This window comes from Helianthus annuus, chromosome 2, assembly GCF_002127325.2.
Source record: "Helianthus annuus cultivar XRQ/B chromosome 2, HanXRQr2.0-SUNRISE, whole genome shotgun sequence".
Classification (NCBI taxonomy): domain Eukaryota; kingdom Viridiplantae; phylum Streptophyta; class Magnoliopsida; order Asterales; family Asteraceae; genus Helianthus; species Helianthus annuus.
The window spans coordinates 2,411,928-2,422,570 of NC_035434.2; positions in this window are offsets into that span (position 1 = coordinate 2,411,928).

Sequence of the window (10,643 nt, forward strand, 5' to 3'; positions counted from 1 at the left end):
TGTCTTATGTGGAAATATGTGAACCTTGAAAGCATTTGACGAAACAGATTTTGTTTCGTCACCTTTGTAGTGGGCATAGCCTTATTTCGTCGCCTGTTGGGCTTCTTCAGGCCCGTGTCTGACCCAAATGTGTTTCGTCGAGTCCTTTGTGTTTCGTCATAGTCTGTGTCTGTTTTAGTATAAATAGGTCTCATAGTTTCTGTGTGAAACTTGGACATGAGAGACCTGTGAGACTTAGTGAAACTCTCTAAACATTGTTTGTATATGTTTCGGGTTATACTCATCCCTAATCAATAGATATTGAATCTTTTGGTTACGCGTGTTCTTATTTTACACATTGTTTGGTTTGCACCGTTACGGGGATTCCGCACCCGTTACCGTGTTTGTGATAAACAAGGATAGGTTTACGTTATCGATCCACCGGAAAAACGGGACCTACAATTGGTATCAGAGCTTTGGCTCTAATCCTTGTTTAAAACCAAACAAGTTTGGGTTTTTATCAAGGTTGAACCTGTTTGTTTATGATTTTCTGAAAAAGTGTTCATGAAAGTTTATATTTTTTTTCTGAATTTTTTCCTAAAATCTGTTAAATCTTGCTTGTTTTGCTAAAGAGTTTTATCAAAAACCTTGTTAAAGTGATTGTTCTTGTGATACACCGGGTTTTTAGTAAAAGTTTTGTGCATTTTCGGGTTTCGGAAAATTATACGGTGACCGGAAAATTCAAATCTTCATCGTGTTCTTGTGACATTCAACGTGTTCTTCAAAAAGTTACACTTTTTGATCCTAAAAATTTGTTTTGGAAAGTTGTTTATGCATTGAGAATAGTTAAAGGATTATTATATTGTTCACCATGCTTGTTTGGTGAAAGGGCCATGTCTTAGCCGAAAGCATGTTCCTGTTGTGTCAGTAGATAGGACTGAACCAAAAAGTTTACCAACCCACTGAAAACTTTTTGACGAAACAAAAACTCAACAAAACTAAGAAACAGAATCTTTGGCGAAACAAAACTTTATCAATATTTTGGCGAAACAAGACATTCTACGAAACACATTTGTATTTCGTCAACCCCAAAGTAACTAATCCATTTCGTAAATAAAAATTAAAAGTCAAAAAGTGCCTCTCATTTCGTCAAAGCCCAAAAGAACACTTTTGTTTATTTAGCCATCTATAAAGCCCAAAAGCCCAAAACAGAAATGACTAAAAATTCGGTTTCGTCGACTTAGTGGGGATTATCATAGTGGGCTTATTTTTAAATTTTCATTTCCGTAAATCCTTTGGGCTTGTCTTTCACCGAAAGCCCAAAAGTCTTTTGGAGTTGTTTTGCCAATAGTTTGTTGGGCCAAGATATAGGCTATTTTCGTCGAGGCCCAAAGCATTATCATACATCAATCTATTTCGCCAAGCTTGTGTAGTTTAAAAAAAAAGACACAAGATCCTAGTGGCCTCACCAGATCGTATCGTGGACTTTAAAACTTGGGCTCTCTAAAAATTGAGGTTTGTTTGTCTATCATTTTTCGTGAGTTGCAGAGTGGGGTCGGGTGTTCGTGGAGTTGATTTGAATCGCGCTTCTAAATATCACGGTTTCATCAAAATTTGGGTTTCGTCCAAACTTGTTCAGTTTTTAAACAGAAGACTTGCAAAAGTGTGATAACAGTCTATTTTCAAGTGTGTGACCAGATTTTTCACTTCTATACACCAATCATGAGTTGCATAAGTTCGTGGGATTGGAGTATGGACCCACAACCAGGTCAAGATCAAACTTCCGCAGCCGCGTGGGCAAGAAATATGATTCCTCAACCATCCATAAGTGCAAGTCAATGGGCTTTGGTATCGAATCAAAATCAAAGCATTCAGAATCTTTTGGTAGCGAGAGGAGAAGTAAATGCGGCTACTAGAAAGACACGTCATGATCTGTTGAAGAAGAAATTTGAATCATTTCATTTCTTAGAGAATGAAACCCTAAATGATATAACTACTCGTTATTATCATTTGATGTGTGAAATGTATTACTTTGGTGTTCTTGCATCTCAACAGGAAATGATAGCACGGTTTGCTGATGCTCTACCTCCAAAGTGGAGCCCATTCATTGAGCTTTTAAAGCATACGGGCATTCTAGATGCTGTCAATATCTATGAATTCATTCAGAAGTTGGAGCACAAGAACGAAGAGGAAATTTGGAAAGCCAAAAGGATTGCACCTCCTCAAAACACAGAAATGTATTTACCGGGTTTTGGTCCTTCAGCTAGTTCTAGTTCCATTCAGCAACCGAAGCTTAAAACGGCGTTTGTATCAAATACAAGCTCATCTCCGTTTCCACAGTTCAATCAAAGTGCTTATCTTTCGTGATCTCAACCCCAACCTCAAGCACAACCTCAACCCCACGTTTCCACAACACAACTTCAATATGATCCAAGTGTCGATTGTGGTCCGCCCATACAGTTGGGAAACGGTGATCAAACAGGAACTGCGTTTCTTGCTGAAATTGTCAAGAATGTCAATGATGGTGAATCTTCGGGAAATGATGACAGTTCAGGATATAGTGGCAGTTCGGATGAAGAATCGAATTTGAATGAAGGAACTGATTCTGAAGCTGATAATTTGTTGGATGATGCCAAGGAGACAAAAAGTCAAAAATCTGACTTGATCAAGAAAGCTGATGCTACATCGAACGAAATGGAGAAGATTCTCACTGAAGATGGATCCTTTTCTTCTCAGACTGCCTTTATGGCTAATGTCACAACTTCTACAAGTCAGGTAAAATCTGAAACTCCTAGCATATGTAGTGATTGTGCTAAGATGAAACATGAATGTGCTGAATTGAAACGTGAATCTGAAACGGTTCATAGTCACAATCAGAGTTTGGTTATTGAATTGTCAAAGTGCAAAGAGGCAAATATGGCTCTGGTTAGAAACGAAAAGGAATTTAAATCTGTAATTGAAACCTTAAAGAAAAGTGTTTCCGAAGTGAACAAAGTTGTTTATCATAAACAAGTTAGTATTAATAATTACATTAACATCATTGAGGAAACCAAAAAGGAGCTAGCCATTGCCAAATGCGAGCATGATGCAATCAAGCAAAAATTGGAGAGTTATTCTAACTCCCGATTTGTGCTCGATCACATAATTGACGTTCAACAACTGAAAGGGAACGTGAAAGGCGTAGGGTATAAGGAGTGTCCACCCCCTTTGAGACATAACTATACAAAGATGCCCGATGAAGAGGATATGCCTCGGTATGAACCCAGTGTGCCTCTTGATTATGAGGAAGTTACTACTGGTCTAGGGTTCAAACCGGACAATTCATCGGAGGGCTCATCTGATAACAAAGAAAAGTCATCATGTGCTTCAAATCAAAGTCCTCCAACCATTGAGGACTATGATTCTTCAGATGATGAATCTGATGTGAATGACCAGGATGAATCACTTGATGAGACAAAAGGAGTAGAAATTCCAATTGAGAATCATATTCTGTGTGATCCTCCTACTCCTACTGTGCAACATGTTGCCAAGCAAGTGATAGATCATTTCAAAGATGTCAAGAATGACAAGGAAAGTGTGTCTGCTGTTAAAAGCAATAATTTGTTGTACACTTTGGTCGGAGATGTTAAAATTTATTCAGACAATGATTTTCCAATTAAAAATGTCAATCCATCCTTGATTGATAAAGTTTTTGAAGATAACACAAGCAAGTTTTTGGGAAAGACGATCCCGGGAGTTACTGTAACTCAATGTGATCCAATTCCAAAGGCTGAAATCAGAAAACAATTTGGAAATCAGAAATCACCGACAAAGCAACAACCAATTGCTTTTAAGGGTAAACAACAACAACGAGCTCCAAAGCCAAAGGCTAAGGTTGAAACAAAAGGAGCTCGTTACAAGAAGAAAGCAAAAGATGTTAAATTTGTAGCATCAAAGGGTACGGATAAAATTGAGACTTTTGAAAACAAATCAAACACCGATTTTGTACAACAAGTCAAGATTTTGAAATGTAATAGTGATAACAATTACACCCAACACACAAATGAGTGTGATGAAAGAGCAAGTACCTCAGGTTCTACAGGTTCGACATCTGCCAGTCAATCAGATTCTCCTAAGTTTGTTGAAAGGAGAACTTGTTTCAAATGTGGGAAGTTTGGGCACATCATTAAAGATTGCACAAATTTGCCCAAACCAAATTTTGTTTAAAGAACCCCTTCTGAACAAGGTCACTCACAACGTCGTCCTGTTTCACCCAAAAATGACAAACGTACCATTAAAGAACAAGAAACGAAACAACGACGTAAAAATGTAAAGGTGATCGAAAAGGCTTTAAAACCGGAAACTGTTAAAAGGAAACCTAGTTTGTCACAACCATTAAAACCAGAAATTGTACATAATACACAATCTGGTAAACAAAAACAAGCTTGGAGACCTAAATCGGGTGAAGGTTCAGGGGGAGGCGTGAAATTTCCAAATCATCAAGAGATTGAAATTACATTTCTTGATTCTCAGGGGCAACTCAAGTCTATGAAGGCTTGGGTTCCCCTCTCCAACTATTCTCTGAGTGAGTGTCCAGGAAGTTCCAGGAGGAACTATCGATAGTCATAGGATTATTGATAGTGAAATGTCCTTGCACAAGTTAGGCGACAGAAGAAATTGTTGCCTTTGATGGAGAGAAAAAGAAAGGGGAAAGAAGACAAGTTGTCTGTGGAAAGAATTTGACAACTTCGACAAAGTGAAAAATCATTTCAAGTGTGATTGTTAAAGGCTTTGATCGGGTCCCCAGGGTAGATTCAAATCAAAATGTACGCACCTGCAGCACGTCTGAAGTTCACAATTAACAAGATGAACGTGCGGTGTACATTTCTTCGCGGTGTGATTGAAGAAAATGTGTTTGTTGAACAAACCAACTGGGTGTGCGGATGCCTTGGCGTGGATTGAACAACCGCACACTACTTCTGAAAGAGAAAGACAAAGACCTTCGCTGGTGCAATGTGGAAGACCAGCCGGACCCGGAGGTTTATGATCTTGTTGCTGTGAAGAGATTTCTCAGTAGCTACAAAATCGACTTTGAAATCCACACCGGGTGGATATCCAGTTTGGGAGAGCACTCAAATTCCTGGCAATGCACGAAGAAGTTGCAGGATTACGGTTTTATATTTCCAATCTCTCCTATACTTGTCGATATTTAAGCTGCTTTATGATTTATTATCATCTCGTATAGCACTCTTTGGCTAGACACGTTGAACTCGAATATTACCTCACACGTGATTGTTTCACTATGAAACTCGTCAATGTTGTCATGGTCCACACCGCTTACCGACGTGCCAACTGATTTTTTTTCAAAATTCGATAAATCATTTCTGATTAAAATTAATTTTGGTAAACGGCATTGAGGTAAAACATGAGTTAACCATCATCGGGAAATCGTTTTTGTAAATATCTTTGTGTCTTTTAAATTTATCTTAGTTTGTTGATTTTAGGGGGAGTAAGGGCATGTTTGGGTAAGCTTTTTGAAACAACTTATTGACTTATTGGCTTTTTGAAAAGTCATAAGCTCTAAAATGTTTGGCAAAGAGGATGTATGTGAGGGGGAAAAGCCAATAAGTCAATAAGTCATAAAATCCTGACTTTCCAAGAAGCCAATAAGTCAATAAGTTGTTTCAATAAGCTTACCCAAACATGCCCTAAATCCAAAATTTGAAAATCCAAAAACATCGAAAAAATTCAAAACACAAAAACAATAGAAAATCAAAAATGAGTTTCCTGGCGTGAAAAAGAGAAAATGATAGTACATCAGTGGTCTGTCTAAACATCTTTAAACTGAACCTTAAATGAAATACGATAAGCAACTCTATATAAGATGTATCGGTAGGCTCACAATCATTTTAAAGTGTGCAGGGTGATATAAATCTTAATCGACTGAAGACCAGGTGGGAACCATTCATTGGCATATGGTCTTAGTACCAAAATTTCGTTTGAGAAATTGCCGAGGTTCTGAGATATTCGGTCTTTATGCTGTTTTATCATCTGGGTATCATGGTTGTTTCTTTTACCGAAAAAATAACGGGGACGCAAGTCTAGATCTTCCATGATACTATACATACGTGTACATATTGCATTCGACCTCAATAAGTGATAAACAATCACATGTCCAAACAAATAACTGATAAAATATCACATTTATCCGGGAGTCAAGTTCGTCTCTCTGCTGTACGAAAGTACTGACCTGTTCACGGACTTGCTCCTGTGCCCTCATGCATCGAAAATCAAGTTCCTCATCAATAAGTCATTATATCACATAGGGCTTGTTTTCAATCAAAATAAGTGAGTTTCTCACATTCTTTTATACGGTCAAACAGATGATAATCGGTATACTCGCCGGTAAGATGAACTCTCGCGCATACCTTGATACGGGAATGTGTCGTGTGTGGATGAACACCGGTCGGTAAGTATAAATCATACCTAATCATATCCCCTCGCCATGATTACATCTGATAAGTTGAGCTTATGTGGATAACAATACCGATAATTGTTATAGGATGCTTATCTAAATGTTAATTAATTGAACAAAGGGAGCGTTTTGGCATGACCGTACACTGATATGATTCTCTTACCCTCGAAACTCGCAAAAAGAATGTCTATAAATATTTATTTACTGCTTTTTGTTTTTGCATCTTTGTATATATTTATTTAATGTTTTCCGTCTTTACTTTTGAAAAATGAAAATTCCAAAAAGATTTTAGGTGTGTTTTAATATAAACTTTATAAAATCCAAAAAGAATTTGCTTCTAGTTAATTTTTGATTGACCGATGTTGGAACTCGAGTCTATCCTACCCAAAATCCTGATCGAAAGCCGGAAAACAATTGCATCTTCCTAAATGGTCGAAGTTAACGAGTTTTGAAAGTTAAAGGATTAAGACTGAACATTTTCTAAACTTTCAAACTGTTGTCGGTAGGTGTTTGATTGAGATTTGATCTCACATGTGTCGTTTGTTTGTGGAAACTATATTCCAAGCAATTGTTCTCATTATGCGTTTAGATTTCTTGCATGTGCAGATGCTAAAGGCGAGGAGAACATGTTCGATAACAAGCTTTGGAATGAAGACACAACATAGATGCACTCAAAGGATAAAGATGATCGAGTTGCCGATGACCACTCATCAACACCACAAGGATCTGAAGAATTAAAGATCAAAAGATTCACGAGCATGACTCAATGGAGAGTTCAATCTAAGGGGGAGTTTGTTAACGCACTTCCTAAATGAAATGGGGAGTTTGTTGATACACTTTCTTCTTACGATGCGTGAAGACTTTGAAGATCCTCCGACATGAAAGACAAAGAAGACGAACCATCACAGAAGACGAACCATCATGAGTAGCGTCCAAGGGGGAGTTTGTTGATACACTTTGTGTGGACGCGACTCGGCTCGGTTCCACTCGGCTCGGTTCGACTTGGTTTCGACACGGTTAGGTCCGGCACAAGCCCGACGTCACGACATTCCTCCGTCGTGCGCCCCAGAGTTCGACACGCGAAGCACGGAGAGCCGCGAACTTATTCCCGGTGACACATCATCATGACATCATCATGATGATGTCATGATGATGTCACTATTTTGTCTTATGTGGAAATATGTGAACTTTGAAAGCATTTGACGAAACAGATTTTGTTTCGTCACCTTTGTAGTGGGCATAGCCTTGTTTCGTCGCCTGTTGGGCTTCTTCAGGCCCGTGTCTTACCCAAATGTGTTTCGTCGAGTCCTTTTTGTTTCGTCATAGTCTGTGTCTGTTTTAGTATAAATAGGTCTCATAGTTTCTGTGTGAAACTTGGACATGAGAGACCTGTGAGACTTAGTGAAACTCTCTAAACATTGTTTGTATATGTTTCGGGTTGTACTCATCCCTAATCAATAGATATTGAATCTTTTGGTTATGCGTGTTCTTATTTTACACATTGTTTGGTTTGCACCGTTACGGGGATTCCGCACCCGTTGCCGTGTTTGTGATAAACAAGGATAGGTTTACGTTATCGATCCACCGGAAAAAGGGGACCTACAGTATTTCCTACAGGTTTTGCATCTGGTCTTTTCACCTGACTGTTGGTTGTCCTTCAAGTCCTTGCATTCATGGGTCTTATGATCCATCCCTTTACAGATGACACATCCCCTAGTCTGTTCATAGAAACATTTTCCGAAGTGCTTCTTCCCGCAGGTTTTACATTTGGGTTTTTGCCTCCTTTGGCTTGGACTAGTTATAGTTTGAACCAGTCTTACCCCTTTTTGCAACCTTTATTTGGGGTATTATCGCACTTTCGCTTATGATCCTTCAATGCTCGGTCCACGGCTTTGTTTATGGCTGTATCTAACATAGCCTTGAACTCGGTGCCCGTCAAATTTAGTCTTGCATCATCATTTTGATCAACTGGATGATTGTGAGCTTCAGAGGAGTCAGCCATGGTGAAGCTTTGAAGGCTACAAACCATGTAGTAATAATTTGTTTAATTATATAGGGAATCGTCGAGTTTGATGATTAAATAGCCATGGTGCAAATAAACCATATAGGCCAATAGATAGTATTAAATTTATTTGATTATGTTTTGCCTAGGTTTTTAAATAAACCATCTTTGGTGTTTAAACAGAATATAATCCTTCATATTTATTAGACAGGGGACATAAATCACGACTGTCAATGTCGTACTGACATTTTATATACAGCACAAGGGCTTGTTCCAAAGGACTTTTTGATGGCACAGAGGCCTTGTCATTAGGGAAATTTTAAAACATAATCAATGATCCTTTGGGTCGGAAAAATTTCATAGTTCATTGCCTTTTGGCAGGAAGTTATGAAATAAAACTATCTTTGTCATGATTACATCTTTGCCCGTAGGCATACATCTTAAATGGATGTTTTGATGTATACATCATGTTCGACGTTTATTAGCCATGATGAAAAATCCTAATATAAAGATGACAAGTGTGATTTTATCGCATCACTGTTGTCAGGAGTGTTAACATGTTTTCGGGTGTTAACAAAGATCTGAATTTCTTTTAAACAGGTCTTACCACCATAGCTAGGTCTTTAATGATCTTCAAGCTAGGTTATACCTTTTAAGATTCTCTTTTAATATGTATACTGGCAGGAAAGGAATGCTATTTATTTTATTCAGGATTTTCATTAAACTTATCCTAAATTTAATTAAAATATAGCTATGGCACAAAAAGGCCAAGTCACAAGGGCAACTTTAAATTATAAACCATGATTTTGTAGGATCAAGGTATTTAGGCTTGAACGTTGTTCATTGCCTTTTCTTGACAGGGAGTTGTAGGCTACGACTGTCGTTTGTCTTATATGATAATGGATATGGCCCGTAAGCATTACATCCCTAATGGATGCTTAATTCACAAAATAAGAAAGGATTTCGGGAGAGTCCAGTATAAGGATGATTTATGCGATTTTTATCGAATCACATTTGCCAGGAATGTTAACAAGGATTTGAATTTTTTGAATAGGTTCTACCATCTTGGCCTTGTCTGAAATGACATATAGGCTACGTTTTACCTTTAAGATTCTTTTTAATATTTAACGCAGAACAAATCCTAAATTGAGATGTTAATAAAGATCTGAATCTAATTGAGGAACTGCCATCTTGGCCCTATTCTTAAAATGATACATGGGCTAGGTCTTGTTCTTTTTATATTTTGCCATTTTATTATAATGGTAGATCTTATAAAAGGAATGTTATTATTTCATATTTTATGTTCATATATAATGATAAATAAATTTAGATAAAACATTCCAATGTTTTTTTTTAAAAAAAAAAAAAGAGGTACAGAATTGCCCTAAACGGGACTTGAAAGGAATGATGTTGTCCTCGAAGGGACTGAAAGATAAATATGTCCTTATAAGAACTACTAAGGAAACGATCTTCAGCAAAAGGAGTTTGTTCTTCATTTTATTTTTGAATGCTTTCTCCTTGGTTGCATGTTAATCCTAGTCGCAGAACGAAGCTCGGCCTTCCCTAGGCTTCTAATGGGGAGAATTTCCATTATGGCTTCTTTGCTTGGCGACATATTAAAATATATAGAATTGAAAGCAATAATTCTCCGAATAGAGATATGAGTATTCCTATGTTAAGTCTAGACTCAGAAGGTCAAGGAATGTGCTACTGTGTCTTTGAGATTAAACACAAAAGGCTAGTGTTTAACTCACTCAATGTTGGCTCTGATACCAACTTGTCACACCCCGATATTTCCACGTATTACCGGTGGGCCCGGTGGGGAGTATCGTGACGTAGTTGATATCATCATGGTCAAACAACACAATTTAAATGCACAGCGGAAGCAAAAGATAAATACATTACAATCCGATAAGGAGTAATATCAAGTATTACAAATACGGTTGTAAAAGATCCACAGGCGGATCAAAAGATAAAATAAACTTTGTTCAACAGAGTTTAAGGCATCTAAGCTTGCGAGACTTTTATTTGATGCTAGGAGAGGCCCGCCTATTCCGATTAGTACTTGCACTTAGCCTTTTTGGGAAAATGCGTCAGTTTACACAGGTAAATACAATTTAACTGACTCATTTTGAAAACGTTTAAGAAAATTGATTTGAATGCACATGGCACAAAACTTTTTATAACTTGGGATAATTATTTATATAT